Below are 23561 nucleotides of genomic sequence, written 5' to 3'. Positions count from 1 at the left end.
AGAACGTTGTATTCCTTCATGTTCAGAGTAAATGTGCCTAAAGCGAACAAGGCATAAATGATGCATGAAGCCTACTAGAAGTCAATGGACAATAAGGAATAAAGTATAAAATCAAGGGAAAGGACAAATGGAAACATCTACCTGTTACTGAGAAGCTTTGTAAAAGATGATTCTTCTCAGATCGCATCTTGCTAACCTCTGTGAATAGACTTGAACTCAGTGTATTGGGGATTTTTTCTGTCAATACCTCTGCAACAGTTTTTGTTAGTGATCTTGTAGGCATCGCAAAAGCAAAGGATTCTCCTGAGTGCCGTTTTGTTAAGGAAAAGAGCTACAGGAGGTGGATAGGAGATTATTCACTGCAAACTGTGAAACTTGTGTCAGTCTCAGAAATGTCTATGGCTAACAGACTGTCTATGTCTCTCTTTGCGATATTTTCATTATTTAGAGTGAAGAATGCGGGACCTCAGGGCTCGGGTAACGAGCAGCCTGCTGCAGTTTCCCGAGGTGACCATTCAGGCTCTTGGGGAAGATGAGCTCACCCGAGGGTCTGTGCTGCGCGGGCATTTCTGCAGAGGTGAGCCTTTTCCTTGAAACTGGGTCTTGCTGTGAAGTTGTTACTGCCTGGAGGTGACCTGAGGCATGGGGTCACAGCATCAGCTGTGTCAGGTTGGTGCTGCTCAGGTGCCTCAGGTTTTGAGAGAACAGAAAGGATGAACTGTGAGAAAACTATGAAAAATGCTAATATTAAAACATTAGTATAGTTAAACTTTGAAATGACAACAGCCTGCGCCAATCTTGAGCTGCTGAGAGGGGCTAAGGAGATGAGGTAGCTGACTTTCTAGGTGATCCGAATGTAGCGCTGGGTGCCTCTCTGGGTGTCCGGGCTTCTTTGAAGACCACGTAGAATCCCTCTACGTGACTGTAAGTGCAGTAACTGAGTTAATACTCCCTTTGTGTTGGAAGTAGTTCAGTGAAACTAAATGTGCTAAATTCTCTCTGTGATCAGCATGTGTAAAAGATTAAATTCACTCCCGCAGTGCCCATTTTAAGGTAACTCCTTGCTGAAGTCCAAATCCCTGCCCAAAGTAGGCATGTGTCAAGCAAAATTAATAAACGAGAAAAGAATTGGCTGAGATTTGCTCTATTTGAAGTATGCTTTAGGACTTGTATTCCCATATGTTTTTAGATGATTTCTAGCAAAACGAAGCTGAATACGGTATAAAGACGAGAGATCAACATATTGAAATCTTTATCCCAAACAAGCAGAACTCTTCAGTGCAGGAATGACAAGCACAAATGCAAAATCATAAGGTGGTTCATTTGAAGATGTATTGCTTGAGGGTTCAGTGGGTGATTTTCAATGACTGACCGGAATTCGGTAAGCCTCTCTTGCTCTGTGAGGCACCTCTATTGAAGCAAAGGGGCAGTGACTGTGATTTTCCAGTTGTTTTCAATCCTCTCTTGGGAGTTGGCTTTAGCCAGCTTTCCCTGCTCTTCCAGGGAGAGGTGGCCTGGCCTGGCTGGCGTGTGGCCCTCAGCTGGAGGTCGTGAGCGCTGTGACGGGGGAGCGGCTCTCTGCACACCGTTTCAGTGGAGCCCGTGAGCAGCCTCCCACCATCCGCGTGGTGAAGGAGGTCTCCTGGCAGACGGGAACGGGGCTGCTGGTTGGCTTGAGAGAAGCAGAGGGAAGTGTTCTCTGCCTGTACGACCCTGGAACATTGAGCGTGGTTACAGCAGTTGTTCTGCCTGGAAGGGTAGGTCCTTTTGAATGGGAAAAATGAAGCTTTTTCTGTTGTCAGGTGCTGCATGATGCTGTTTCAGGAAAATATTTGGGGCGTCTCTTTGTCAGGAGGTATTTTTCCTGTATTGTGTCACCATATTTTCACTTCAGAGTATCCAGTCGAGAGTGGCTTGCTGTAAAATTGTGGGCTTAATGATACCATTATCTTCTGAGTGTACTGATAGTAAAACAAATTTTCAGGTAGAGTGCCTAGTTACCTAATTCTCCACTTGCACAAAAAGGCCTTGAAAACTATAGGAAATGGAAAATGGTAAGCCAAAATAATAGAATGCACCATTGCAGTTGAAGTGAACTCAGTTAAATAACTGCAGGAAATCTAGTGAATGGAAGGCAGTAACAGATGTTTGTAGAGGGCTTTTTTTTTTTTTCCTTCTTGATATAATTGGAAACAATACTTTAAGCCTTACATTCATAATTCTGGCTTCAATTTTCAGTGATTTGTGTTTATCTTGTCAAACAGCTTTAATATGAACTTGTAGTTTTCCTGTAGGTAACTGCTATAGAACCCGTTACTGGTCCCAGAGGAGCCAGTGTGAGCCCTCAGCACCTACACCGGGCTCTGCAAGGGCTCTTTGGAGTGGCAGCGGTGGCGACAGATGTTGGTCATCTACTTGTGGTGGACCTTGGTTTGGATGATCTCCCTTGTAGTCAGAGGGAGAATGAACCATCAGGTGAGCTTGCAGGTTTTAAACTTGAAAAGTAAGAAAAATTATGTCTTTTAAACAAACCATATGCATCCCACTTTGAAGATACTAGTGTGCAGACATTTATGACTAGTGATTACAGATGGCGGTTTGACATCGTCTAGTCCTGAATGGATTAAAAATGGGAGTGGCTTCATACTCCTTTTAATGTTACAAATACCCCCTCCCACCAGGATCCCTCTGTCACTGTGATTCTTGCCGGGGAGGTGTAGGAATCTGACCATCCGAGTTGGTGCAGCTGCCGGATAGGAAGGTGTATTGGACGTGCCCTATTTCTTGGGAATGTTCTCCTGCTTCCATTAATTGACTTGGGGCAAAGTTTAGGCTTGCCTTTTAAACTAAATCTGACTTATCAAGACCCATGCATTTGGACGAATGAAACCTCTAATTGGTGTATTTGGATTGCATACACTGTTTTGGCTCTTACACCAGTGGCTTCAGGAGTTGGTGTCACTTCAAGTAGCTTCGTCATGAGGACCATGTTCTCTGAATCCATACAAAATGGAAATAGCAATCAAAGTGTTGCATAAATGGGTATTTTGCCTGGGACGGTAGAATTAGATTATACACGTTGTCACGTCAGTGTTTCAAATGCCACCTAAATGGCATAACGCATTCCTTTATTGTGTGGTTTTGTGTGTGTAGGTCTAGAGGTTGTCACTAGAATTGCTGCTGAAGGCCCACAAAGAAAAGAAGCTGTGACCAGGGAAGGGAGACATCTCTGCTTTCAACTGCAAAGCCCTTCAGTAACAGCACTTGCGCTACATCAGCAGAAGCAACCAGCTCGCCGTGGGTTTTTCCGACGGCTCCCTGTCACTGTGGGATCTGAAAACTCTGCAGCGGGAGTAAGTCGCCCTTTGCACTTGGTCACGCCTGGAGGTGCAGGGCTCTCAAGGCTTTGCTTGAGGAGGAAGTACGTTAAATTAAAGAACACTTTTTCCGGGACAGAAATGTTGAGTGTAATCTGGGAATGTTTAGCAATCCCCTTCTGAAGTAACCATTAAGTCATACGTGAATTAAGTGGACTGCCTTCTCCCCGCAGGCTAGGATTGTTCTCCTGATTGTGCCTGTGGACTGGGGAACTGCAGAAAGCGTGTTTCTTTGGGGTCTGTCAAGCAGTTACGATGTGATAGAGGCGCTTTCTAGAAGACAGTTTGTCCTATCAGTAGTAGTCAGTGAAAGCAGTCTGTATTTCAATGAAAGAGATTAAAAAACTTATTTCTCAGAACCAGTTCCTGTAATTAGGGCATGCATTGAAAGTCTTATGTTAATGATGGGATTTTGGTGATAAGACTCTTTAAAGCCTCTGGGTTGAACCTAGTGTGACATGAAAGATCAATAGCTGGTGTGTGCCTGAAAAGACATTCTTTCCCACATTTCAGCCTTGACCAAAAGAGGGGATTGACCCATGCCAAGCGACGATGCCTGTGAATGGAAGCCTGACTGGAACACTTGGACTGAGAATATGGGTCACGTAAATTCATATGCAATAGAAAAATTAGAGAGATGATTTTAAATCTGCCAAAGAGCAATCTCACTTGGCATATTTGACGAAATTCAGGTAGGGATTCACTCAAGCAAACCTGCAGTGACTCACCGGAAACTACTGGATGCATAAATAGACAGTAGAGGGATAGTGAGGTGGCAAGAATAGATTGTGAAAGTACAAAGGTGGTTCAGAAGTCTGGAAGAAAAATGCTTTACATAGCCCAAGTAAAGAAATGAGAAACTACTTGTGTTTGGTGCTGTTTTCATCTTGCTCAGAAGAGATGCTGCATTTTAAGTGTAATATTGAAGCAGGTGACAACACTAGGAACAACCTTTTGCCTGGCAGCTGAAGGGATCTTTCATGTTCCTCCTCCTCCTCCTCTGCAGGCAGAGGAGGAGATAAACCCAGGTTATTGCACGTGATGGACAGTAATTTCCTCACCTCTTGGCTGTTGCATAAAAAGTAGTTGCTTCCTTGACTCACGTGTTTGAGATGGGACGATGACCTTCTGTGCCTTGAGGCGAAGCATGTCAGGTGCTCTTCCTCAGAAGATGCTTCCACCCTTCTACAAACAGTCAGGGCCAGTAGGCTTACCTGGTTTCTTTTTCTTTGTTGTTGGTTTTTCTTTTTTTAACCCTGCAGGCACCACTCTCAGCTTGAAGGAGGAAGGATTCCTGTCTATGCTGTCACTTTTCAAGAGCCTGAGAATCGTCCTCGCAAATGTTGCTACTTGTGGGCTGTTCAGCCTACACAAGAGAGGGAAATAAAAACTTACTCTAAGCCATTGAATTAATTTTTTTTAATATGTATTCACATACAGTGGACACACGTATATTTGTTTTGTTTATTTAGCTGTGCAGGAGATTGTCTCAGGTACGGAAGGTGTTGAGCTTATGGTGCACATTTTACAGGATGTAAGGGAGATGAAGAGGGACCTACTAGCTCCTACCTGCTGAATGAAGGCAAAGCAACAGGGGTTATATTTTGCGCTTGCGTTCTTAAATGATTTCCTTTGTTTCTTGATGACTGCTTTGTGATATGCTTGGTAGTCACACCACGTGCCAGCTTGAGCCTGGCAGGGAAGGTGTTCAGCAGCCAAGTCGGTGGTTTCCTGCTGGGCTAATGACTGAAATGAGGGTGTGGAAGGTGCCGTGTGTGCAGGAGAGGGACTGGAGCTTTGGTGGGAAGGGAAAGGGAGGAAGATCTCACCCTCTCAGCATCAGCAAGCTATTTACTCAGCTCAGCTGCCCATAGAGCAGCAATCTTTTTTAGTTGGACTGTAAAGCAGTTTTGATTGAGAACTCTTTACTGGGAAGAGCTGTTCCCAACCATTTTTAGTCCATACAATATCTGAAAGCTTTCAGATTCTATGGTTAGCCTTTGCCCCAGAAGCTGTTAATGTCCAGATTTCCTCCTTTGTGTTTTAGCAGCTAAATGTGACCAGTTCTCAGGTTTTGGGAAGGGCTGTTTTTCTTTTCAGCAAGACAATGCTACTAAGGAGACCTCAGCCTAGATCTAAGGAAAGGGTAACGAGGAGTATAAAGCAGCTTTGTAACCAAATGTCATAATTTATGCCTTTTCCAGCGAAGGCGATGCTGTGAGTTTACATCTGTTGCAGTTAGCGTTCGCTGCCAGAAGACACTTGGCATCAGGACAAGTCACGTATGAGGTAAGATGTGCACGTCCGTGAGAGGGTGAAAAGTCAAATTTTTTTCTCTCAGTGAGTATCTGTGAAGTTGGCAGGGGTAATATTTACCATGAAAATTTGGAGATGACTGTGAAGAAGGGAATCTTTTGCTGAATCTTCTTGGGCATAGCCTTTGCCCATACTTTTTGAAAACAAGTCGTACAGTTTTATACTGCCGTGTTGTGTGTTCCAACTAGACTCATCTACAAAAAGCCCGTATAAATTCAGTTCCTGAAGAGGAAGCAGCTTTTACAAATAAAATTAATCTTCATTTAAACACCAACTGAATGGCAAGTAGGAAGAGAGGACAGTGCTTTGAAGAGCTCTGTTTAATCAAACTGCAGACTTGAATAAGGTTCTGTCTGTCTCCCTTTCTTAAAAGATGGTCATATAGCTTTATTCTTTTCTGATCTTCAGGTTTATATTGTTTTTCTTTTGAGCTTTCAAATGAAATGTACCTACAGGGTTTCTTCAGTGCTGATCCTTAAACTTCGTGGCCCTGAAGATAACTCTTTCTACTTTTTGGTTGAGTTACCTGTGACATCTACCCTCAAAGCCAGCAAAACATGTAAACAGAGTAACCGGTTCTATGATTTGTTAAAAAAAAACCAACATATTTTTTAGAAGTGGCTCCAAAGATGTTGTGATTAAAATATAGATGGACTACCCAGTAGGATGCTTGAAACCCTTCCAGCATTTTTTGAGGGGGAAAGTAATCTTAATTTAGAGCATTTCTTCCTTGTTGAGGTGCATTAGGAGAGGCTCTGTGCTCTACAGCCTTGATATTTATGACTACTGTTTCCTAGAAGGGTTAAGAGAAAGCTTGTCTCTTCTCAGATTAGGTGAGTTAAATGTAACATATCAGGTCATATATTGTCTCATGTCAGTTCATTTGAGAGCTCTGAAACTTTAGGAAACTTGGGGCGAAAGAGGTACGATCAATTTTTGCATTGTAGGGGAGACCATTTGACCGGCTGCTATAATTGGAAAGACAGCATTTCAGTAAAAGTTTACTTAGAAAATGGTGGTCTCAGAGGTTCAACACAATCCTGCTGGGGTTTCTGTAGATCTCAAAGTAGCTGGCTGACTCTGTAGGAATTTGTGATCCTAAACGCATTGCCCGTGTACATCCCACATCTACCATGTTGTTTTGCTGTTGGCTGCACTTGGTGAAGGAGCGGAGGGATATTTCACCCATTAGCCTCTGACAAGAAGAGAGCAGGAGCTGGCAGGAGCTGACATGGTTTGAGAGAAGGCTGTGAATCAGTAAGAAGTTCTCATGGCTGCTCCCGAGGGATGCGCTTTCACTCTAGCGGTGTGTGCCTATAGATAATGCCTCTCAAGAGAGCTTTAGCTGTGTAATGCCAAGACTTCTCTAACTTCATCAGCTCTGTAATCAAGTCATGGAGCAAAGAGCTTTGCATGCCTATGTATTGCATTATTTCAGATCTCTCTTTGTAGATGAATATTTAGGTTTTTACAGAAACCTTGATGGTGCAAGGAATTCTGCAAAACATGTTTAGAACTGAATAACGTGAGGGAAGGAAATGCTAGATTTTGAAAGTGTGCAAAGCTTTTACAGCCAAACTTACCGTTATGATTTGACACTTAATTCTCTTGTATGTCAGGTGCAGTTTCTCTTTGCCATCAGAAATAAGCGCATGGGAAACATACAGTTCAATATGCATGTTACATTAGATATAGTCATTCTTTCATACTTTGGAATAAAGTCTGCTTTTATCTCAAAATGACCTTTTCTCTCTGCTGTTATTTTTCCCCCAGGGTTTGGACTGCTGTGGTGAAAGGTACAGTTTAGATCTCAGGGTTGGAGTCTTTCCCTTGAGAGGGCAGAGCAGCAAGACCAAATTACTCAGCTGTCACACTGTAGGAAACTTTCACAACCGTGTTGACAGAGAAGACAGCGTTGATGCAGGTTTGTTCCTGGTGTCCGTCTTTGGTTGTTGTAAACGAAATGGTTTTGCAATCTAAGCAATGAGTGGTGTTCTGTACCCACAGTCTGAAAGTCTTAAATATCTGCATAGACTAGCTTGCTGGGCTTATTTAACAAGAAAAACTGGGTGCTTAGGTTCTGTGGGACTTGTTAAAATAAACCCTATTGTTTCCTTCAGTGCTTGCTGACATGCTGTAGCGATGTATGGTGGGGTCACCTCTATAATGCTTGTCAGTCATTTTACTCCTCCAGCTCTCGTCTTTGAACAGTAAGATCATCCCCTCCATTGCTTAGGAATGTTCCCTGAACTTTGTTTTTTCCCCTCTTCAAACCTACGCCTGCATCTGCATCCAGCTCGCGTCCGGTCACAAGTGGTGTTCCCCAGGGCTTGGTCCTGGGGCCAGATCTGTTTGATACCTTCCCCAACCATCTGGATGAGCCGGCAGTGTGCCCGGGTGGCCAGGAAGGCCACCAGCATCCTGGCTTGTATGAGAAATAGCATGGCCAGCAGGACCAGGGCAGTGATGGTAGCCCTGTGCTCAGCACCGGTGAGGCTGCACCTCAGATCTTGTATTCAGTTTTGGGCCCCTCACTACAAGAAAGACATTGAGGTGCTGGAACGTGTGCAAAGAAGGGCAATGAAGCTGGTGAAGGGTCTAGAGCACAACGTTTAGATTGGATGTTAGGAAAAATTTCTTCACCGAAAGGGTTATGAAGCATTGGAACAGGCTGCCCAGGGCAGTGGCCAAGTCACCATCCCTGGAGGTATTTAAAAGATATGCAGACGTGGCGCTTTGGGACATGGTTTAGTGGTGGACTTGGCAGTATCAGGTTTACAGTTGGGCTCGATGATCTTCAGGGTCTTTTCCAACCAAAATGATTCTATGAGTCTATGATCTGCCTGTCCATTTTTTCCTCTCTACATCTAATAGGTTCCTACACCTGCAAGGCCTTAAGACAATAACTTTATCTTTCCTTGTCCGTATACACAGTTAAAACTGGTCCAATATCTTTCATTATCTTGCAATAATTAGATTGCATCTCTGGCTTTACAGATTTGGTTATGCTCTGAACACATCTTTGAGCCTGCTGCAGTGATAACTGTCATAGTCTTTTGTTTGGATGCGTGATTCACCTTCCCTCGCTCCTTACTGGCCTTAACTTAGGTCTGGTGTTACAAAGACGACACTGGCATGACTTTCTAGGCTATTTGTGTTTATTAGCTTTGACTTAGTCCTAAAGAGGCAGCTTCCACCTCTTTTGTGGTGCCACCCTCTAACACAGTGTGTCAAAATCTAATAAGAGCACCTTTGGATTTTCTCCACTTGTGTCATGTTTCTGAAGAGTGTGCCTTCTAAAAACTTGTTAAAAAGAAACAAACAATACTCTCCCCCCCAAAAAAAGACCCCAGAACCAAATGCCAAAAACAACAGCAAAAAAGCCCCTTTCTGTCTCCTTTTTATGAAGTGCGAGGCATGGAGGAGCACCTGTAATTCTCCTGATGGTTTCTAATTAGCTTTTATTCAGAAACTATTCAAGTTCTAGGCACACGTGAGCTTCTGTTGGATGTGGATTGAGGTTAGCGATGAAGTCAGCTTCTGAATTATGAAAATAATTGATACCCTCAAAGGCAGTTTCAGTGGCTGACACCACCGAAAGGGCCCAGGAGTTCACGATGAAACACAGTAAAGCGTGGGAAGCTCCCTAAGAAGTAATGAAGAATTCAACAGAGAACAGAGACACATTTTGCCAAACAACCTGTCTCCTGGTTCCCTGCTCTGTCAGGGTAAAGGATGCACCACCTACTTAGCTTGCATCTGGAGAATGCCTTCTCCCCAGAGAAGACAGACCTTCCCCACTTCCTGAGAGAACTCGAGTATAACATTGCCAATGTTTTATGTTAAAATATTTATTCCAATTCCCTGTGTTTTGCGTTTGGGGATTTTGTATTTGTTTTGTGTGATCGTTGTGTTCTTTCATCCTGACTATGCTGGAAAGGAGCTATTCCTAAAACTTGTAATTGAGTCAAATCTGGCAGTGAAGAAGGCCAGCCGAGTGATACAAGTATATTCGACAATTATTTGTATGCTTTCTAAAAGTAGCAATGTATGTGTTGCTAGCATATTTTTTTGGTAAACTATTCATCTAGCTAAAGGTCTTGATCCATTCTTACTGTGTGGAAAACTTGATTAGCTGATAATTGTGTATTTGATTTGGCTTAGGGCAGGTACAATTTGAACTCGAAAAGGGGGGCAGTATGACTGAAACCTATCACAGAGGTGTTTGCTATGGTGTAATTTTTTTAAATTATTCTTAGTGAGCGTTGTGTTTCATGAGTGATGTAACGAAGCCAAAATAGGAAGTGGTGTTTTAAAAAATCAGATACATGGTATTTTCTAGCAACAAGAAACAATGTCTTGTCCTTTACAGTAATATCTCCTGACACCAGTGTATCAATCTTCTGTTGGCAAGTGAATACACATGGTCAAGAAAACCATCTACTTATGACAAGGTCTGTACTATTGTGACACATGTCTGACAGTCTGCTGAGTCTGGGGGTTGGGTGCTTCTGTAACGCAGCCCGTGAAGTGGTGATGGTTATCAAATGAAATGACTCTGAACTGAAGCTCAAAGCACAGCACCTTGATGTCAAGAGATGTACCTTTCCTAAGTTTTCTATTGCACTGCTTTCAGTGTCAGGGATCATTTTATGCTCCTCCTGCCCATCCACAGGCATCGTTGCAGTTGTACCCTGCCAGTTTTATGCAAATGGTAATGTTTTAGGTCCCCTCTTAGGAGTGTAAAAACAACATTGTCTCCTGTTGAAGCACGATCAGGGCCTGAATGTCTAGAAAGGAAGACAGCGCTGCTCTAGGAGCAAGAGCAAAAATGTTGTGGAGGGCAGGGAAAGCATTTACTTCTTTATTTTACCCATCAGTCCAACTGCCTGCGTAGTCCTGAGTTTGGGTTTTGATCCCTGATTACCTTGGAAAAAGAGGGCAGAATGGAGAAAAGGAAGCATCGTTCCCTCAGAACAACCTTCCCCCCGTCAGCCTCTGAAAGCATGAGGTTCCGTGCAGGAGCTGACGATGGGGGTGTCTCACTCGGATGCGAGCTGTTGCCGACAGCCGCTTGCTGCACTCTCCGTGATCATTTGCTTCCAAGGACGTGGGCTGCAGCAAACAATTACCCTTGGCAGCTCTACCTGATGACGTCCTCACCACTTCCCTGCATTTTCCCTTCATCGGTCGTCTTTGCTGCAGCCTCTCAAAGCAGACCTTCACCTCTGTAGCCTTTGCCTTGTGCTGCAGTCGCCCAATTGACTCCTCTTGGACTGCCCTCTTGTTGCTGCAACACCTCAGTCACCTTTAGCTCGTGACACCCACCACCTTCTCTCTGCTTTCTCCCACCGCAGTGACTTCACCCCCCTCCTTCAGAGGTTTCCCATTTGCAGGGCACCAACCTTTCTCCTCTGAAGGACTTTCATGTGAGATGCAGCCTTTGCGACGAAGAACCGATCTTCACCCGGGCAGGCTCTAAGCTAAATGATCAGCTGGCGAGTCATCAGGCAGTGGAGCCATCAGTGGGAAGTGGAGAGCAGTCTCTCCGCGCCCTCGTCTTCCCGTCTGCTGGATTCTTCACCAGATTTGTGGATGTGCTTTAGGGCAGAGAGCACTTGTGCACAGTGTCATAGCTAAACTGAATTTCTTGGCAAGTTGACCTAGCCCACAGCTTGTTTATTTTGCAAGCCTGATGTAGACTCTGACATTCAAATTGGATGATCTGATGTCAGCTTCAGTTTTCTGACAGCTGTTACAGTTCAGTAGCTGAATTTTGACTATATCGTTCAGAGACTTGTTAGGCGTTTGAGCAGGGTTTTCTTTTGAATGTTAGTAAGACAAATTTGAGAATTAGGGATAAGAGGCTTTGTTTGGAGTTTTGTTTGCCGCCGTAGGTCGTGCTCAGTGAGTTTCCTTTTCTGAAACCAGTTTTCAGAAGAAGAGGGAAATCTCACGTGTGTATCCTAATGTGTAAAAATCACTTTGAATGTGATGATTTCACCTAGAAGGGAAAGATACTTTTTGAATGTGCTTAAAAAAAACAAAGAAACAAACAAAAAACAAAACCCCAAAACAAGTAAAAATTGACGAGGGATCATTTCACGTGAAAGAAGTACCAGAACCAGCTGCCATAAGCTACTCCTTAACAGCGCATGTCTGTGCCTGCCTGTGCATTGCCCTTCTGAAGGATTACCACGGCATTAAACTGCAGTGTTTGAAGTGCCTAAAATCGAAACCTATTAGAATTTAAATGTCTCACTTCTTTTCTGTCATTTTAGAAAATTACAGCTTCATGTTTTGGGTGTCAGAACTTCTTCATATCTTCATTGTCTAGAAAGCTGCTTGACCTTGGCTTCACTGTTTCCACGCAAATGTTGCAGAGTTCTGCTTGTTCTGTCCCTTTCATGCATCCCTGATGGCAAACTTGTGTGCACAACATGCGTAACAGATATTAGCAGAGGGTGTTACTGAGAATAGCTAATTGAAACTCAGTAAATTGAGACTATAATGCAGAGGCATGCAAGTAAAGATTAGAATTAGCCTTCGGTAAGTTGCTCCTCAGTGCAACAAGCAGTCCAGGCTGTAGCTGGAATTAAGAAAAAGAATGGAATAAGTTGCACGTGTACGAATGGACTTTGTGGTGCCTGGGAGAGTGTACAGTTAGAAACAAGCATTTACTGTTATATGGTTCAGATGTTGAAAGCAGGTGGGATTCTCCTTTTCTTTTGTCTGTTACGTTTAGGAGGAGCAGTTAGTCGTGGTCTCGTCAGCTGCTGTCCAGTCAGGTTCTTTAGGACTTCTGACTGGCTGCATTAAACTTTGGGCATCTAAAGGTAATCCGTCTTAGGTTGATTTTGTGTTGCATATTTTTTAGTTTGGAATTGTTGATTCATTTCTTTTTTGTTCTCTTTTTTTAAAGAACAGCCAAGTTCTGCTGATAATTTACGGTTTCTTCTTGACTGGACGTTGGGCAAAGTCACCTCTGCAACAGATGAATTTCAGCAAATCTGTGAGTACTAGTGCAGTCATTCGCAAACATAGAATCGTTCTTTCTAGTTGAGCTTATTCAGTAATCTGCTTGTATACAGTATTGCACCCATTTTTTTAAGTGTACTTGGAAACTCTGAAATGGCTCTGTAGACTAACGATTTAAAACTTATTCTTGAAACGGTGTTCCACTGCTTGACAGCTCTTGCACCTCCACTGACCCGCAGAGGTTACAGGCTCTGCAGCACCGCCAGTTGCTTTTGAGCAACCTTAGCACAGGCTTAAACTGTTTTCTAACAGCAGCACACGAGCTGGCTGGAAAAGGTTTGTCACAGTATTTCTAACTCTCTGGTACATTTTATTAAGATTTGGAATGATGCTGGGGCTGTAATTGTGGAAACAGGAGCTTTTGTTGGTTTTGCTGATTGGCAGAAAGTCGGATGTAGCGGGGAGAAGGGGCTTAAATGGGAGGGGTTGGGGCTGCCACTTAACGCGCGTTGAGTTCAGGGCAAGAGTTAGTTGCGGGGCTGGTGCGAGTGGGTGGGGAGGCTGCGGTCAGCAAGGAGCTGTGCGAGCACCCGGCTTGAAATTACCGCAACGGGATGTGGCAATGCTGAAAATTGCTCTCTTTAATTGTTAGCTAGCAGTGTGTAATTGCATGCAAATATTGTATTGGAAGTTACTAAAAATAGAAAGGAAGCATAAATGAGTAACATGTAAGTTACATGAGTTTCTATAGCTTTTCATATTACAAATTGTTCTTCGCTCATTGAGGGTAAAAGAGAATATCCCTTTGCTAGAATAAACGTCTCTGCTACGTGAAAACCAGGTGTCTATTCATGAGTGGATTTAACAGTTCAGGCTTTACCTCTTTTTTTATTTAACCTTCAGTGAATCTGCTTCTTTGTCGGGGTTGCTTTTTGTCTTGGTGATGACTGTGGGCTTTTTCATCCAATAAGGAAGTGATACAGAGTGAAAAATGCAAAGGCAAAGAGTTCTACCGTGTTATTTCTCTACTTTCCATTTAGTGCCATGAAGGGAGTTCCGTAAAAACGAAACAAATTGCATAAGAAAATCCTGTGATGCTTTTCTTCAGGTTTTGTGGACTTGGCAAATAAGCAGGCAGTAACCAGCCTCATTTCTGTGTATGCACGAGTGGGCTTAGGTAAGCATAAATGGTAATGCCTTTGTAACAAGGAGACGGTCCAGGAAGTGGTTCCTATGAACACATGCTGAGCCATGTTTTTGTAAACGTTTCATCAATACCAAGTCGTGCTGGTTCAGTGACAGTGTATGCTGAAGTTCTGCTGCTGAAACTGAGATTTTACTGTTTTTTTCAATGACAAAATGTAGAATAACACAAGCAGTTTCTTTCCTGGATGTTTCTCAGAAATAGCAATAAGCCTCTGATTCAAAGAGTCGCTCATGTCCACAGCTTGAAATAGTTGGGATTTTAAACAAATAACTATTAAAGCACCAACACGGGAATGCTTGTTTTCACAGTAAAAGCATGACCTGCACGCTTCAAACTTTTTACTGATTGCTTGAGAAAAAACACACCTTGGAAATAGTTCACCATTTGGATGGGTTATAAATCCTATTGTCAGCCTTAATTGTCTAATACATGCTCACGTGACATGTTTAAAAAGCCATTCCCTTTGAGAACTGGAGGTTTTTTTCTAGCGAACTTTGGCTGACACTACACGTTCTGGATGCTACCTCAGCTGTAAACTTGAAATGGCACTTGGGACAAGAAGGAATTGAGTCTTGTGTCTTAGGTCTCTTTTAGCAAAGGCAGAAGGAGGATTGCCTTCTTTCAATGTCGGAGGCTGGCCTGTGCTTCTTGATGCTTAGCTTGTATGTTCTTCTGTCTTTTTAGTCAAAAACTGTAGGTTAAAAGTGTGATGTTTCTTCTTTATCATACTTTTACTTTATTGCCTGTAGATGATTATGTGCACTTGTCTAGACCTTTCTACAATTATCCTCTGATTCAGAGCTACTACACTGGTCACCAACAGAAACTTGAGCGTTTATCAAGGTAAGACTTAGAGGAAAGCTCTAGAAATATTCCACTGCAAATTCAGAAGTGGCAGCGAATGGATTTTCTGTAAACAGTACCTCTGCTTAGTCCCATTTGTTGGTATCATCATTTGTTTGAAGCGCACTTAATTGGCCAGTCTGTGTGATTTGTTACTACTGGAAAAGGTCGTGTGATGAGGACAGGATCGGTCACGGCCAGGTCAGCAAGGTACGGCGTTTGCAGAACAAGTGTTCTGGACACAGAAGAAAGCAGGTTTTAAAAAACAAAAATAATCTCTCTCCTTGACTAGGAGATGGTCAGAGGTCCACGCAGCTGGCACACCAGGTGCTCTACCGGCTACTGGGTAAAAGTCCCTTCCTCATGGGAACTCCCTTTCCTGGGCTGGCTCCCTGGCATATAGGTGGTATGCTTTGGGTTAGATGAGAATAGATTTTTCTTTGGCAGCTGTACTGAAAACTAAAGAAAGAGCTAAAGAAGCTCAGGCTGTGGCACCGTGAACCCTTAAGGTGCTGCAAGAGGGTCCAGGTGGAAGCTGTTCTATGTCAGGCGTTGGCTTTCAAGTTCCTCTTCCTGAGCTTCCTTCTCAGGTAACTCTCGTACAGGCTCACGGCCTCCTTAGAAGCACCACCTCGAGTGTGCGGCTTCTGCTTTTTCTCACTGGGAAATTAAAGGCTGGCGTCACAGTCATCAGGAGACTGTGATGGGCTTCTGAAGAATGTGATTTTTAAAAGGACAGCCATCCGTAATTGTAATGGTATGTGTGTAGGCACATAAATGCTGCTTAAGATGATACTAGAATTTAGCTGTGGGCTCAGCTTTCTGAACGTGACTTTTTTTCAGTACCAAAAGTGAGATGCTGAGAACAAAACCTGACATTTCCCTGCTGTGGTCTCACTGCTGTGTATTGGAACACTCCCATTGGAGGCGTTAGACTTGTGTTAAAGAATGCTCCTGGTATTTTGGTACTGTCGTGTTTCCTCTGTTGGGCAGTAGAAGAGTGGCTGGTTTTGGCACTTAAAAATCTTTGCTTACCCTTCCTTTGTGTTACAAGTAATGCAATGATGTGGTTTAGCTGGCAACTCAGCCCCACACAGCCGCTCACTCACTCCCGCACTGGCAGGATGGGGGAGGGCATCAGAAGGGTTGAGATAAGAACAGTTTAATAATTATAATAAAACAAAAATAACAACAACAACAATAATAATGCAATGAAAAGGAAAATAATGAGAGAGGCGAAACCCGGGGCGGGCGGGAGGAAGGGGGAACGAACCACCAAAACAAAGAGCATGTGACGCAGCCACTCACTGCACAGACCCAACGCCACCAGTCCCTGAGCCGCAACTGCCCCCCCGTGCACCCGCTGCCCCGGTTAATAGACTGGTCATGGTGCCACGTGGTATGGAATGAGCACCCCATTGGCCAGTCGGGGTCAGCTGTCTTGGCCGTGGCCCCACCCCTCCCGGCCTCTTGCCCACGGGGCAGAGCGTGGGAAGCTGGAAAGGTCCCTGGCTGCTACAGGTGCTACGGTGAAGAGAATTAACTCTTTCCCAGCCAAAACCAGAATATGCGACAAAAAAGAAAACCTGAACACTAAAAGGTCATTGCAACTTTCCCCTTAATAAGGGAGCTTCTAGGATTCCTACTTGGAACTCCTTTAATAATTCACTATGCTCTAATGAACACCTTCCATCTGACTCAGAAATTTCTTTCAAGTCTATTTCAAGTCCTGATCATGCCTTTGTCTGTTTGGTCCTTTCTTGGACTGGTGGGAGCTTTGTTTTGTTTTGTTTTTTTCTGGCTGGAGGAAATCTGTGACACCGAGAGGCTGGAATTACTGTTTTCCTCTGTCAAATCCTCGCTACATTTTGTTCCAGAGGAAAATGGGACTCTGACTGCCCGATGATCGATGGGATGGTTTCCCAGTTAGGAGACCAGGCTGAGAAGTTGTGGCGGAGAGAGGAAGGAGGAACTGGGAAATACCCACCTCCTAGTTTACATGTGAGTGTTTGTTCGCTGAAGGCAACAACAACAACAACAACAAACCCCAGCCCCAGCCCAGCCCTCCCCCAGAGACAATGATTTATCAAAGACAGGAGTTTTTAAACAAGTTCTGATTTTTCATTTCAGGCACTGCTGGAGCTCTATTTGCTAGAAGGCATTGAAGAAAACTACAAACATGCAATTGTACCCTTCTGAGTTATTTCTATTACACCTTCACTATACGCACATCAGTGTTCTGGAATGTTTATCACGTACGTGTTTCACACATCTTCTAATTTATGCTTCAAACACAATACAAGTGAAAATATTTCATTTAGAATGCAGTTGTAGACAGCAGCATTGTTTTATTTCCTTGTAGTGTGGATTTTTAAGGTTTTTTTTAACGTTTTGTTGCAAAGTCTTTTTGCTATGAGAAAACAGTTTAACTAAGCAATATTAGAGGTAGAAAGCTCCCTTAGTATTTCTCAAAAAAGGGCTTGCTTTTGTTCTCTTAAAAGTGCAGGCACACAGAATAATAAACAGAGAGAAGAGAAAAGTCATTGGGCAGAAACTTAATTTTTAAGCTGCTGAAATACACAGATTTGCTTTGGTCGGTTGTTGCCTGGCCCGAGAGGGGAGCCTGAAGACCAAGGGGTTCAAAACACTGTTGCACCCCGGAGCTCTCTGATTAGAATGCATCCCTAAAACCAGCTGTCAGAAAGAGAAAGTGACACTGCCAATGAGTGATCCACGTGCTGGTTTAATCCAGTTTTAATTGTTCAGAGCTAAGCTGTGCTGTAAGGACACCAGAGTTTACATTGTTTTATATACGCTGGAAAGGAGGGGAAAAAAAACCTGCCAAATTTGTTTGCTGTAATAATCAAGCATTGGCTGTTCACGTTTTGAATGTCCAACCGGTAGCTCCACTGACTGAAGAGAGAACCTGGGTTTAAAAGGGAAGTATTTAAATATCGAAAAGTAAACTTTTTTAATGCCTTTCAGAAATCAGAGTCTTTCACTCTGTTCATTTATTCAGAATGCAATTTTGTTGCTAGGACCTGACTATCTTCACATTACAACAGCATAAAATGGCAAGACTAATACATTATTATTATTATTTTCTGCTTCCTACCGCTATCACATTCTTATTTCATTATACCTTTCTGAATGTAATGTGATAATTGTTGGTCTTGCAAATTTAATAGCCTTAATTAGATACTTGTTATCAGACAATTTACTTGCTGCTAGACATCATACATTCCTTTCCGAACAAAACAGAAACTTCCGTCGACTCCTTCGCAGCTGCCTTTGCCATCTCTTGGAGCCTCACTAAACTTATTCAAGGCTTTTGCCTTCTAGATCACAATGATTATGAAGTAAGCATGTGACAGTTTAGTTAGGCATATGTTGCAGTACAAAGCTATGATCTATCAAGTGATTTAAAAAAAACCTGGTGCTTAGCTAATACCAGATGATAACATATTAGAAGCTTTTTTTCTAATATTGCTTCAGCAGCACCTTCAGCAATAAATGATGATTTGAAATTTTATTCTGATTACTTGGCAGGAAATGGATTAAGACAATGAAGAAGTCAACGTTAATAATGCTTGGCGTGAATTGTCAAAGCCATCTGTTCATGTTGTTTTGCGCAGAGTAGCTGAGCACTTTCTCAAAAGCAGTGGTTTAGGTACTTTAAATATTCGAACTGCCATCCTAGCAGCAAGCTTTGAGACAGAAGACCGCAAAAGTGACTTTTCAATCTAATTCATGTTCCTTCGGGTGCTGAAGGTTGTTCATTGCCTGTCACAATGTTAATATAACCTGTTTCTCTGAGAGAATAACTTGTATTTATAAGAAGTGTTTGCATACAGAGATTTGATTATCCTAGCCATGTGTGAATCACTCCTTTTAAAAGACTCCCTTTGTTCTATATGGCTAACTTGGTTTTTTTTTCTGCAAATACTAAAGGATTTATATTTCCCTGTCCTGTATCAAGGATTTCAGTAGTTAGTCATCATCTAAGTTTATTTAACAGGCATTCACCCTTACTGAAGACACTTTTGAATAGTTCTGTTGTGTGCGTGTGTGTGTATGTCTCTTAATAAACCTGATCTCTAACTCCTACAGAATTCCCTGGCCCTGCTCTTTCACCCAGCTACAATCAAACCTGTGTCATGGCAACACATGAGAATTATTCAGTCCCTCATGTGACAAGGAGAGCATGGGCGAGCCCTCAGATACACACAGACGATGGATGAAGCCATCGTTCTCAAGCAGTCGTGAAGTACAGCTTTTCCTCACTGTGCTGTTGTCCAATAGGTAAAGAAATATATCCCACCATTTTGGCATTCCAATACTGTGAGAGGTGGAGAACAAATACTAGGAATGACGATCCCCTACATTTCCTTTAACCTTTGAACACAATAATTGTGGGGCATCTTTTTGGCGATACTATTAACATTCCTTACCATCTCAAAAAATTAACTACAGGTGCATGGCGGAGGCTTGGGGTCTGCTGCAGCAACACACCACTAAGTTAAAGGAGGAAGAGCTATTAAAAGACACGTATGACATCTGTCGGGAGATGGGACTAGTGGAAGACTTCCTGAAGCTGCCTTTCACAGACTCTGAACAAGTAAGTGTGGGCAAGAAAAAAATCTTAATCCCCTCTTTGCAAAGAGAAGAGGCCGTATCGTCATATATGTTTTAAAATATGCTATTTCTCGTAGAAGTGTTTGGAGAAATTTTTACAGAATCGTGAAATTCTTTTAGTCCACCACCTGCAGCTTGCCAACTGTATGCCAGCACTACAGCTGAACCAGGCGATGAACATTCATCCTATGGTAAGTGTGAAAGTTCTGTCAAGTGTGCAAGGTTCTCTTAGGTGCTACTAACCGGTTTTGAGACTACAGATAAAAATCCTGCTTTGTTTTTCACACCGTTCGTTCAAATTCTAGGAATAAGCCTCTACACCTTACGTTACAGCTGAACCCAATAGTTGAACAAAAAATTCCCCTACTCCAGCGCTACTCTGTGAAGCTGTAAATTCAATGTTACAGACCGTTGTTGCCTCCACTTCAAAGAGTTTGTTTGCATCTGAGGAATAAATAGGTACCTTTTCTGTCAGCCAGTCTTACCATTCAGTTATTCGAGATGTATGTTATGTAGGGTTCAGATTACTGAAAGTTGTTTGGGTCACTGTGGAATGAACAGTGTGTTGTACATCATCTCTTGTATCTCGCATGCAACTATATTTCTCTAGCTGAGAGCAGTCTGGATGCCAATCCACAGATAAAAAGTTTGTGTCATGGGTTGTTCTTATTTTTATTATTTCCTCAAGCTATAGCATGAACTCTGCCATTCTACAACATTCATTTTACCACTTTTAGGACCGCAATTCCTATCTAACTTCTGTATCTCAAAATGGCCAGATCAAATTTTCTGTTATGTGAACTTCTGTTGTGGTTCTGTGATCCATGTGCTGTTTTGGGGAACCGTAGTTCTCCAGGGAAGCAAACTTACCCAGGTGGCTTTGGAAGGTTTAGGTCCTGCATTTGAAAGCTTCCATCCAGGGGGAAGGGGTGTGTAGGTAGCTTTCTCTTCCTCGTTTTAATCCTCACTTCCTTTTGTCCAACGTAACCCGCCGTTGCCCTGGAGATTCAGTCACCTGGGGCAGTGGCGTTTCAGGAAAAACAAGGGAAAGGCTGCTGTTTTGTCAGCCATGTGAAACTTGTGGGTGCTGACAAGTGTGTCAGAATCAGGTTCTGCAGAGTGCGGGTAATGGTTTTAACTTAAAGTTGTAGGTTCTGTTATTATTCTAGTCTTCCTTCCGCTTGGCTAAAAATACGGGGTGAAGCTGGTGTGCGCTGATGGGCAGAACTTGCTGCTGTTCTGTGCCGTGGTGTATGTTACTGCACCTGTAGAGGAAGCGTATTCACTAATTCGAAATAGCACCAAAAGATCTGTGCAATTAATTTCTTGCAATTAGTTAACTTCTTGCTTTACCCATTTCATTCATCAGAATGATGGTCATCCTCGCTGGAGACAGAGAGCAGTTGCCAGAAATTCTCTATCAGGCTAACGTGGCAAGACCCTTCCTGGAGGTCAGAGGCAGCTGGCTGTAGGAAGAGCCAAGCCTTACCATCTGCCTTCATCCGGACCAAGAGCAGGTAATTTTTCAGGGGAGAATATAACGCACAACTCACCATCGCTTTCATTACACAAGGCTGATCGTTTTTCCCTCTTGCTTCACAGCCACAAGACCAAAGCCATTCTGGACAGTAACAAAACCAGCTAGTGCAGGAAATGTGCATCCAAGAGCAACTTTCAGCAATCGTGTGTTGTCCAAACTTAGAAAGGTATGGGTAGGAAAGGAGCAGAAACCCAGTTGCTCACAGTATGAGAGGTAAGCAGCCTTTCAACAAGGTTTAATCTTGAGCTACATGCTTGGAGAGGGAGAGAATCATCGATTTGAATTCTGTTAGTGTTCTGGAGGGAAGGTGCACCTGACTAAAGCTTTGTTTGGCTCTTTCGCACATACAGTGTATAACATTTAAGAATCAACACATCATAAGTAATATTTGGAGAGAGATTTTTCTGCTATGATAATACTTTTTATGCAAATGCATATATTTACATGATGGTAAATGTGTTTTTGGAATTCAAGATGGCTGAAACTAAAACTCTGATTACCATCAAGCTATTGGTGTACAGAACTTGATAGACTTGACTGGGGAATCCAATAGTAATCTTTTCCCACTTGCTGCCCAGTTTCTGCTTCATTTCTGCTTCTTTTAGTTAAAAACAGGGAGAATTATAAAGAGCAGAAAAGAGGCCAGTAGTTGTCAGATGATTTTCCTACAGGTGGTATGGCCAAATAAACCTGAATTCTGTTACGTTTGCACTTGAGGGGAATGAAGGTCAGTTACCTTTGCCTTTGAACTCTGCTCCTAGAGTTACAGAACCACCAGCCATGACCCATCCTGTCCCTGACGCAGAGTTGTGCGATGCATTTGTTGGGACACCCCTTACCAAATCTGGACAAAAATGTTCCAGTTATAGAACGACAGAATGAATGTTTCAAAAAGCAGTTGCTTCTCGTGTATATGTAAGAGAGAGTGTGTGTGTGCGCACACCCGTGTGTGTGTGTTTGCGAAGTGTTCAATTTGCATTGAGGTTTGTATCTGTTAAAGAAAAGGCCAGCTTAGGGACACAACTAAGTGGAGAACCTGAAGTGGTCCCAGCACTGGAACGTACATGAATTTTCTGCTCAACTTTGCCAACTTCCTCCTTGTCCCAAGTCACTCCTGCCATCTCCTCTCTTTCAAATTCCTCTCCTTTTGGCTCTGTGTCGTCCTCCTCCTGACACACAGCTGCAGTACTGGCGGTTGACTCAGACATCTCTTCTTCCCTCGACTGCCCCAAAGAGGCAGACTCCAAGTTACCCAGTAGCCTGTGGGCGTGCGAGCTGCCTGGCTGAGGGCAGCTGGGGAGAGCTGGGGACTGCATGGGAAAGCGGTGGATAAACCCCAGCTGCCTCAGAAATGTAAGGGGGGGTGACTCTCTTTTTGCCGTCGGATCCCCTGGAGACTTGTTATGCTTCCCTTCCAGTCCCCTGAGGCCTGGAGGCCTCCTCATAGCTGCTAGTCCCCTCCGAACCCCTCTGTTGCCCCTGGGGTTGCCTCAGCCTGACGCGGTTGCCCCCTCAGAACCTCTCAGCGCCCCAGTGCCCCTTTTGATGTGCTCCAGAGGCCTCAGCTTGCCCCCTGGTCCCCGCAGCACCCCTCCGTTCGCCTCCTTGTTCCCTCCCTTTGAGCCTCAGGAGCCCTCCCTTGGCCCTGCTTGGGCACAAAAGCCCACCGTGGGCCTTCTCTGGGGCCGGTGGAGGGCTCTCGGGCACAGTCCAACCTCAGGACTCCTCCCTTTGCTCTGTAGCTGTGTGAGGATTGCTCCAGCCCACGCAGGACCCCTTGGGGGGCCTTCCTTGCAACCCCAGGCCCCTCTTCTGCAGGACCTCTAGCAGCCATGAAACCCCACGGGACTGGGGCCTGGCCCCCTCCACTCTACAGTACCCCCTCAGCACTCCTCCAGAGGGGTTTGTCATGGCCCAGGGCCTCCCATGGCTCATCTGGGCCCCTGAGGACCCCTTTCTTTCTGAGGCAGTCGTGGCGACCAAGGCACTCTGTTTGTCCTCTAGCCCCTCTAGGACCCCTGCGGTTGCCCTCCAGCCCCCTTAGAACCTTCGTACTGTGCTTGCAAACCCTCCGGACTCCATCACGGTGTGGGGAAGTGGCGAAGCAGCAACAGCAGGTGCTTGCTGGGGCCTCGCTGTGATGCCCAGAGACCCATGGGGAGGCTGGAGCTGACAACCCTTCCCATGCCCTACCCTCGCTGCCTGTCAGATACACATGAGGGAGACCAGGAGTTTGGGTTTTGTTGCTCCAGCTTTATTGAAAGAGGCATTTTCCTGAGACAGGTTGCACCTCTTCTGCCTGGCTTTTAGCAGCACCAGCAGCACAGCACTCGCAGGATGCGTCTTGCTCTTGGCTGCACCCTGGGAGAGCTCAGGATGAAGACGGTCTGAGCTGCCAGGGAACGGATGGAGAGTTCGCTGTCTTCCTGCAGGGACTGAAGGGCTGTGACAGAAAGAGAGGTGAGACGAAGGGCTGTCTCTGCAGAGGCTTCCAGGCATCCCCTGCACACCATGGCAGCCCCACCTGCCGCTTTCCCTGGCCAGGAGAAAGCGGCTGCTGCTGCTGCACAGGAATGCCCCAAATGCCCCGACACATTCCCCTGGCCCTGAAGCGCTTCCCTGGAGCAGGGCCAGCCATGGCAGCACCCTGCCCAGGCTCTGCCCC

The 23561-nt window shown here is 44.2% G+C and overlaps 1 protein-coding gene and 1 pseudogene across 1 annotated transcript in view; one reads left to right on the top strand and one right to left on the bottom strand.

The window, feature by feature from the left end:
* Window positions 1-23561, bottom strand: part of LOC142048798 (uncharacterized) — a 412363-nt gene that overhangs the window by 85589 nt on the left and 303213 nt on the right. The gene's annotated exons all lie outside the window — the stretch shown is intronic.
* Window positions 457-21778, top strand: LOC142048771 (protein ELYS-like; annotated as a pseudogene).

Source organism: Phalacrocorax aristotelis, chromosome 27 (assembly GCF_949628215.1).
Source record: "Phalacrocorax aristotelis chromosome 27, bGulAri2.1, whole genome shotgun sequence".
Lineage (NCBI taxonomy): Eukaryota > Metazoa > Chordata > Aves > Suliformes > Phalacrocoracidae > Phalacrocorax > Phalacrocorax aristotelis.
The sequence above is the reverse complement of the archived record's forward strand: the minus strand, read 5'-3'. Positions and strand labels throughout refer to the sequence as shown.